Source organism: Myotis lucifugus, unplaced genomic scaffold (genome assembly GCF_000147115.1).
Source record: "Myotis lucifugus unplaced genomic scaffold, Myoluc2.0 scaffold_224, whole genome shotgun sequence".
Classification (NCBI taxonomy): Eukaryota; Metazoa; Chordata; class Mammalia; order Chiroptera; family Vespertilionidae; genus Myotis; species Myotis lucifugus.
In genome coordinates this window covers 1719118-1728724 of record NW_005871272.1, presented here as the reverse complement: position 1 = coordinate 1728724, position 9607 = coordinate 1719118, and positions in this window count along the sequence as shown.

Genomic DNA, 9607 nt, shown 5'->3' with positions numbered 1-9607 from the left:
AGTTCAATCAGGGGGTGGGCAGGCTGGGCAACTACCTGCGGCCCCTCCCCCTGGCCAGCCTGGCCCAATTGGCCTGATTGGGGCAGGCCGGCTGGACCCCATTCATTCACAAATTCGTGCACCGGGCCTCTAGTTGTTATATATTATGTTTGCCATTTTATAGCTAAGAAAAAATGAGATTCAAGGAATTGAAAATTATGCATGCACATTCACAGAGCTAAAAGCCAAGACAAAGTCTGTCATATTTACATAATCTCTGTTGTGTAGCTAAACACACTATGATTGGGATTTTAAATAACACCCAGAGTTGCACAGCTAATAAGTGACAGAGCTACACAACATCAAGCCCCAGTCCATGTGTATCCCCCAGGACATCAAGCTGTCTCTAATGTGTTTGGAAGTAATAGGAAGAAGTTCATTTGTATGGTGATTACAGAAGAGCAAGGATTCAAGGCATGTGATGCTGTTAGATGGCTCAGTCCCTGGAGGTGGTATGCAGAGTGCACCTTGGAGCAAAGGATGTGGACCTCCATGTGAGTGGTGCTGTTCTGCACAATGAAATGCAGGTTATTAGGAGATGGAATACGCTGAGATGTTTTCTTGGTGAAAATGTTTTGTGGAGTCTGGAACCAGGGGGAGGAGTTTCATGCTAAAGAAGGCTGGGATACTAGAAAAAAAAAAGTAATGGCAAAGGGGCAAGGGCTGGTGCGGAGCGGGCATTGCATAGTGGTGCAGGGACACTGAAAAAGAGTGTGTCTGCCTCGCATTTCGTCCCAGTGCCAGCCCTGCTTAACGTTGATGGAATAATTATTGGGGCCCAATTATACAACGAGCCGCAGTGATTTATGATGCTCTACAACCCGCACTGAATCAACCTGTCTCAGTAGCCGTAAGTCTGCATAAAGTTTTAATTACGAACATCATAAGTTGGTCAGAGCATATGGAGAAAAATGGATTATGAATTTATGATGTAGTAAATTTTCCTACCGAGTGGCTCTTCTGATGAGGGCCTGGCGACAGGATGACAAAAGACATGTAGGAGAAGCCAGCTGCCTGACAAGGAGTCGGCTCCCTTTTAAAAGTGAGACTGGGACCAGGGCTGTGTGAGTGTACCAGGGGGAATGCCAAGGTGTCAGTCAGCTGGCTCCATGCCATTCCAATCCTGGCCTCAGGTGAGACATAGCTACCCGAGCTGTGACAATGATATGCCACCCAAGATTCTCATATGACAGATAGAACTGAGCAAGGGAATAGTCTTGGCTTGCTTAACAATTCTGTCAGCACCCCTCCTGTAAGAGGACTTCCCAAATGGATGAACTATTCACTATATGTTCTCTTTAGGATTTTATGGTTCAGTAAGCACTTACTGAGAGAGTAGGTGCCAGGCCCCCAATGGCTGCTCTGCAGGGGTGCGGAGGCCAGAATCCATGGGCCAACTGGGGACACTGTGCAAAGCCATCACCTGGCCAGGTAGGGTAGCTCAGTTGGTTAGAGCATTGTCCTGATACACCAAGGATATCAGTTTAATCCCTGGTCAGTTCACATACAAGAATCAACCAATGAATGCATAACGACAAATCTCTCTCTCTCTCTCTCTCTCTCTCTCTCTCTCTCTCTCTCCCTATCTCTCTAACTCTAAAATCAATAAAGTTTTTTAAAAAAGAAAGATGCAGAAAAATGTATATATGACCCTATTTTTTAAAAGTTATGACTGCACTGTATACATACATAACTGTATAAGGCAGCAGTTCTCAACCTGTGGGTCTCGACCCCTTTGGGTGGTCGAACGACCCTTTCACAGGGGTTGCCTAAGACCATCCTGCATATCAGATATTTACATTACGACTCATAATAGTAGCAACATTACAGTTATGAAGTAGCAACAAAAATAATTTTATGGTTGGGTCACAACATGAGGAACTGTATTTAAAGGACCAGAAGGTTGAGAACCACTGGTAGGGTATTAAAGCCAGTGTTTGTATACCTATGTCTATGTGAGTATGTATATGCATAAGAGTGATGAAAATTATAAAAGAACTTGCCAAGGTGGTTAATATGAATTATCCAAATAAGGGTGGGGATGGGAGGCAAACACCGAAAAGAGATTGCAAGTAGGTACTAAAGGCAGCATATGATATGATTATATTCACGTATTTGTGCAAAGTTGTATGTATGCACATGGCAATGTATGTTAAAGGGAAAAATATTGTTCACAACCTCAGTTGGGGAACTTAGTAAAGTGCATCACATCTTCCTAGCGTTCCTTCCCTGCCATTGAGAATGAGACACCCAGGAGCTATGGGTTTACAAAGAAGCCCGGATAATTGCAGTGCAGCCCCTCCATTCACAACATATATTCGCAATTTTATTCCTCATGACTCCAGGCAGAATGCACTGTCTGCCTCTTCTTCTTCAAAGCGGATGCCCCTAAGAGCCCGGGAGGCCTAGTTAGCAAGCATGGGAAGCCCTGAGTCAGCACTCGCTATGCATGTGGCTGTGTTTTCTATTCAGGTCCTCATTCCACTCTCCCTCTTCCTCCACCCACGTGGCTGGCGTGCCTAGCAAGACCTTATTGTCACATGCTCTAATCCTATTGCAAAGTGAGGGGTGCTCTTGCAGATTACACACTTTATAAACATTGTGGAACTCAATCGCATCAGCACCTTGCACAACACCTGGGAAGTGGCAGACACTCAATAAAATGAAGTAATAAAGGTTTTGGTGAAACTACCAATGCAGCTCCTGCTTCTATACGTCCCCAGCTTCACTCTTCAGGCCCCAGAAAATCCATTCTCACTGGTGCAGGGGGAGCCCGGTGCTGAGGAACCAGAGCATCCTGCTTTCCCTGCTGCAGAGTCAGAAAGCGTGGATGGGCCTATCATCAGGCAGAAGGTGTTAGACCCATTTGCAATGAAAATTAATTTACTGCCAAAGCAGTCTCTCCATCACAAAATGTGAACTTGGGAATCTACGCATATTTGGTTCTATATCTAATTATGATTATGAGTTTTCAACATTCACTGGTTTAAAACTGTCATCGATTTATGGAACTTAGACTTCGCCTTGAAGAGACGTACACCCTGATTGAGAGGCCAAATCCATCTGAGTGGAACATTTACAATGATCTGAGTTAGCTTGGGGGTCTCACATGGTGATAGGTCACAAACACATCTATCAATATACAAAAATTAATACAGCACAGATTCTTTTCACTCCAAAGACACGTCCCCCAAATTATATGAACAAAAGCAGCAGCATGGCAATATGTATATAGTCCCCCTTCCCCAAGCCTTATTTGAAAAAGCACCAGACATTTAGGTAATTATGTTTTATGACATTTAATAATCAGTCCCAGGACTTCATAGCTACACTATACATTTCTGTACCTGTGTGCACGCATTTTTTAAAGTCATTTTCCCTAGGAGAGAGGAACATGTGGCACCATTCTCCTTACCATCTGTATGCCTCTGTTATATCTATTTTATATGTAAATTCCTTGATGTAAGGAACAATACATTACATTAAATCTTAGCATATTGTAGTCTTTGATCGATGATTATTATGGTTAGTAACAAAAATTACATATTAGCAAAAATGTATCTACACTTCTGTGCAAATTAGCAGGAGAGTTACTCTTACAGTTTAATATGAAAGAGTGATGGTAAGACTGTCAGAGCAAACAGGGCTCATGTCTATAAAATTCAAGGCCATTTTTGTAAATGAAAACGGACTTGCTTAAAGGCATAATAACCTAGATGGGGCCAATGTTCTAGTCAGCAGTTACCAAAGAGTGTCTCCCTAACACAGTGGCAGCCCAGAGGGGCGGTGAGAGCAGAAGGACATTCAGAGCAGTAATATGCCACGTGTACTTCACATTTAAGGTAGATAAAATTTTATCATCTCTGTCCTCTATATGACCATGCTTTTATCAGTATTCATTATAAAAATAATAATAATAAGCAGAAAAATTTTATCAGATTTGTTTATATGGCCATGGCAGTAAATTATAATAATAATTACAAACAATAGGTTAATTATTTTAATAAAATTTTTTTTATATAAAGAGGAAAAATAAATGTGCAAATTTTTCCAAGACAGTGAATAAATTCCTCAAAATTCACAGAATGATTTGCACTTAGACTGACAGAATCGAAGCAACTCAAGTTCCATTTCCTCTTTTTTGCAGTTAGTGTTATCATTGCCCATTGCTATTTGCTGTCTCAGTGCAGAAATCTGTACGACAGGGGTGGGAGGCAAGGACTGCACCTGAGACAAGCATGCCCCATGCTGAACTGTTTACTTACTCTACCGCTTATTATGCAAATGAATGTGTGTAGTTGAGCTCACAGATGTCTGTGGCCAATTTTAAAGCTGGAGGTTTTCCAAAATTAACTTCCAGTAGAATAAAATGTTTATCAGGGGGTATATATTAAAAGTGTGTTAATTTGGGACTTAGGTATATATTATTAAAAACTTCACAGTAGCCTGGCTGGCGTGGCTCAGTGGTTGCGTGTTGGCCTATGAACCAGGACTTCACGGTTTGATTCCTGGCCAGGGCATCATGCCCAGGTTGCGGGCTTGATCCCCAGTGTGGGGCATGCAGGAGAGAGCCAATCAATGATTCTTTCTCATCATTGATGTTTCTATCTCTCTCTCTCCCTCTCTGCAATCAATAAAAAATATTTTTTTAAAAAATCAAACTTCACAGTAATCATAGTACTTGTTTAGCATTTACGTCAATAGAATGTTTTTCAGGGAGACAGTGTTTTTCACTGACATTATTTTAAATTGCCAGAGCATGTTGACAACAAAAATTAGACCAACTTTTAGATTATTTTTTCAGGCAATGCACCTGTTAGGCCTGCTCCTTGTTCCTGCCTCTACATGCCTGCCCTTAGAACCTCCATGAAAGGCTAAGTTGGGTTCAAAAGTGTAGCAAAAGTACTTTAACAGAGGACATAGTTTAGGAACTTTCTCAAACTGTAAAATATTAAAAAGTATGGCCTTGCATCTCTGACCACACACGAAGGACCACGGATGAATTCGGAGATGGAAATACTGAGTCCTTACTTCCTTCGCTTCTCATGGCAGACACTCTCAATTCATCACAGGACTTTCTCAATGAACCAGGGCATGTCTTCGGAAGGCTTATAAAACTGCAGGCTGGCACTGGCGTAAAAGCTGAAAACTATTTGTGTTCCTGAATTAAATCTCTAGCCTGACACTCAAGGGAAGCCTATCATCAGACTCCGAGGGGAGCGGCTGGAGCCCTAGGTGCTCAGGCCACAGGCTCAGAGAGGGAGTGTGCTGCATGTTTGTGTGTGTGTGCAAGGCGGGTGCAAGGAAGATGACTGAGAAAGCTAACTCTTCGCTCCCATTAGAAATGGAAAAATAGTGAGCCCTTCGTATTCCCAGATGCTGAGAATGAGTATTTATAGAGCATTTATTACAGCCCAGTCACTATTAAAGGACTTCAAGTGCATTATCTCTCTTTATCCTTTCAAACGCCCAGTGCAGAAGGTGCTGCTACTATCCCACCGTTTTTACAGATGAGATCCTGAATCACAGGACGGCTGAGCAACTAGCCCAGGTCTCACAGCTGGCGGTAGAGCTGGGAGTCAGCCCCAGCGGTAAGTCTGCAAAGTCCCACAGAGCAACACTCTTGGCATTCGGATGAGCTGCTGTCCATTTCAGCTCTTCTGAGCCACTCCAAACTCTACGAACTATTTTGCAGAGGCATAATTTTGATTTGGCTTGCTATAAGGCCAGTGTGGGAGAGTAATTAGTAAATGTGATGGGCCGGGGAAAATAAAATATTAAAATTATCTCAAAAAAGCTTTAATGTTTTATTTTCATTAAGATACAAGCAAAATGAATTAGCTAGTTTAATTGCTTTATTTATGGGGGGGGGGGGTCTCTGAAAAGAAAGTCAACTACTAGAGAGAGTATGAAGATATTAAGGATATGCTAATTGCTTTATATGAACTAATTCACATACACTTTGAAACATTACTGAAAGTTAAAAGCTTACTCATTTTGTAGGAGAAGAAACTAAACTTAGAAAGGTTAAGCGATTTGCCCAATAAATCCTGAACCTGTCATTTGAACCCCCATCTGGAATTGCAGGGTTCAGTTTTCACCATTTATAGGTGTTTCTCTGCAGAGCCATCTTGCTAATTAAGACCCAGCCTTTTCCAGATGTTTGCTCTTCAAACTGCTCTCCCAGGCTGTCATGCGTGTGAGAATGCTTTTACTTGCCCCGGGGTGGAGCTCTCACCTGTGAGTCAATAGTCACTATTGGTCAAACTTCACACTGACATCTTTAAGAAAGAAAAAGTAGGAAAAGGGGGAACAACACCTAATTGCAGGTGTCCTGTGTGGCTACTGACAACGCCAAGAGGAGCCGGCATGGGCCAGCATGAATTTATTTGGTAAACATTTGTCAGTCTCCTACTCACTGCCACGTCCTGTGCTGGGCACTGGGATGACAGAGAGACAATGTCATGTACCTGCCAATGAACTACATCTCAAGTTTCTGGCATGTATATAACTTCAGAAAAATGTTCTTTAAAAGAATTAGAGCATTGGTTTAAACCATTTATTTTTGTTACTGAAGACATACCAAGTGTGCAGGAATCAGGGGCATGCCAATGTCCTCTTACGTCAGGGAAGTGGAGTGCCTCTTGATTCACCAGCAATTCTGGAGTCTCATGAAATCAAGCAGGTTGAGATTCTAAGGGCTCCCACCTAAACTCTGCCCTCTCTTTCCCCAGTGGGCATTTTCTTTTTCTTTAAATATCTTTATTGATTAAGGTATTACATATGTGTCCTTATCCTCCCATTACTCCCCCCAACTCCCCCTCGACTCCCCTCCCCTCAGTGGGCATTTTCATCTAAGACAGTCGGATGTGATCCTCACAGGAATGGCCAGGTGCTAAACGATTTTTGAGCTTGGCGAATTTATTCTTGTGGCTCTTTCTCTCAGTCTGCACATCATCTATTGTTGCCTGAAGGTCACCTGGTCTGGACTAGACAGTGCATGAATAATGAGACTGTCCTGTCCATTGGAAGGGGAGATGGGCATTGAAGCCAGGCTTGGTTACAGCTGCTTGTTCTGTTATGTAAGACCTGTTTGATCATTGGCAAAAACAAAACAAAAAAACGAAAAAAAATGTTTAGCCTGAAAATGAGAAATGTAATAGATATATAATTTTAACTCCCTCATTTTAAGTTACCCTTATCTCTAAACCAGTGGTTTTCAAATGGGGGCAATATAACACCCTCGGAAACATCTGGCCAGGTATGGAGATATATTGAATTTTTACATCTGTGAGGGAAGAGCTTTGCTCTTGGTGTCTGATGGGTAGAGGCCAGGGATGCTGCTAAGTATCCTACAAGGCATAGGCCAGCCCCACAAGAAAGAATTATCCATCCCCAAATGTCAACAATGCTGAGGATAAGAAACCCTGCTCTGATCTCTCTCACATTCAGACTCCCAGACCCCACAACAGCCTGAGGAAAGAGGGGTATGATGGAGAGAAAGTTTAACACACTCTTCCCAGCAGGTGTACCCAGAGGCTGATACCTCAAACAGAGAGAAAGGGGAAGTAAAAGAAAGACTGCCTCCTTTCAGACTCAGGTTGACTGTGGGAAAAGGAGAAAAACAGGACACAAGAAAGCAGGCAGTCCAGTGTTTGCCTCAATCTCCCTCTCTTTGGACAGATATTCCCAAAGCAGTGTGTATGTGGGGTGGGGGTGGGGGGGCGGGGAGGGAGTCAGGAGGTGCAGTTGATCAGCTAAGGGGAACTGCTACGCAAATCAGGATATGCTGCAATATTAGCAAGGACTTAGGTAGGGCTGGTGCAGGTGTGCACCGTGCAGAATTCAGATGACTGAGCAAAAGAGGAGAGAGGTGAGAAAGGGGCAAAGAGAAACAGGGAAGAAGGAAGAGAGAAGGGAGGAAAAAAGAGGAGAGTGGATAGAGGGGGGGGATATGAAGTAGGAGAGTCATACAGGAGGATAATATTAATAATAATAAACTATTAATAACAATATTAATCATAAAAATTTTGATCTACATATTAAGACTAGTTAACTTACCTTTCTATTGTTTCTAACAGATATTACATAATTATATTTCATATGAAAATGTAGATAAAATTATCCATCAAAAGAAATAAATAAAAATGTGTAGATGTGACAAGATGGATGGGTCTTAAGAATATTATGCTAAAAAAAATAAGTGAATCATTAAAAGCTAAGAAACATATGATTTCACTCATCCTATATAATAAAAGCCTAATATGCAAATCGACCAAACCACGGAATGACCGATGGAACGACTGGTATCTATGATGCACACTGACCACCAGGGGGCAGACATTCAACACAGGAGCTGCCCCCAACCTGCAGGCCCCAGGCCAGCCAAGACGGGTGCCAGCAGGGGTACTCCCCGATTGCCCCACCAGTTGCCCCACAGATCAGCCATGATCGCCAGCCAGGCCTAGGGACCCTACCCATGCAAGAATTTTATGCACTAGGCCTCTAGTATCTACACTAATAAAAGAGAAACCTGGTAATTAGCATACGGCCGCTACCCTTCCCATTGGCTAATAAGGATATCATTATGCAAATTAACTGTCAGCTAAGATGGCGGCCGACAGCCATGCACTGAAGCAAACAGGGAGGCTTGCTTGCTCCAGTGACTGCGGACTCCAACGTTCCCTGCCTGAGTTGCCAGCCTCTCAGCTGCAACTCTAAGCAACTATGTACTATGTTGCAAATATAGAAGCTAAACAAAACCCCAGAAACCAGCTTTCAGTCAGCCTGCCTTCAGCCAGCCTGACCGCAACATTGTATCAATGTTTTCAGCAGCGAGGCCTCAAAGCTAAAGCTGGCCCAGAAGAGAAAAAAGAAAAAGAAAAAAAGGAGCAGTTGGGAGCTTCAGTCACAAGCCAACGTGAAAACGGCCCTCAACCCCTCAGCCAGACTGGCCAGGCACCCCAGGGGGGACCCCCACCCTGATCCAGGACACCCTTCAGGGTAAACCAGCCGGCCTCCACCCGTGCACCAGGCCTCTATCCTATATAGTAAAAGGGTACTATGCCTCATGGCACCAGGATCAGCATGACAGGGGGCAGTGCCCAAACCCCCTGATCGCCCTGCAGCTCTGTGAGTGACAGGGGGTGGGTCACAACCTCCCTATCCGCCCTGCTCTGTTTGTGACAGGGGAAGGCGCCCCAACCCCCTGATCAGCCCTGCTCTGTGCCTGATAGGGGGGAGCTCTCCAATCCCCTGATCGCCCTGCGGCTCTGTGTTTGACAGGGTAGAGCCATAACCTCTCCATCAGCCCTGCCCTGAGTGTGACAGTGGCGGCACCCCAACCCCCTGATCGGCCCTGTTCTATGGGTGATAGAGTGTGGTGCCCCAACCCCCCTCCATGGGCCTTGCTCTATGTGTGACAGGGTAGAGCCATAACCTCCCCATTGGCCCTGCCCTGAGTGTGACAGGGTGCAGCGCCCCAACCCCCTGATCTGCCCTGCTCTGTGTCCCCCTATAGGGGTGGTGCCCCAACTCCCCTATTGGCCCTACTCTGTGAGTGACAGGG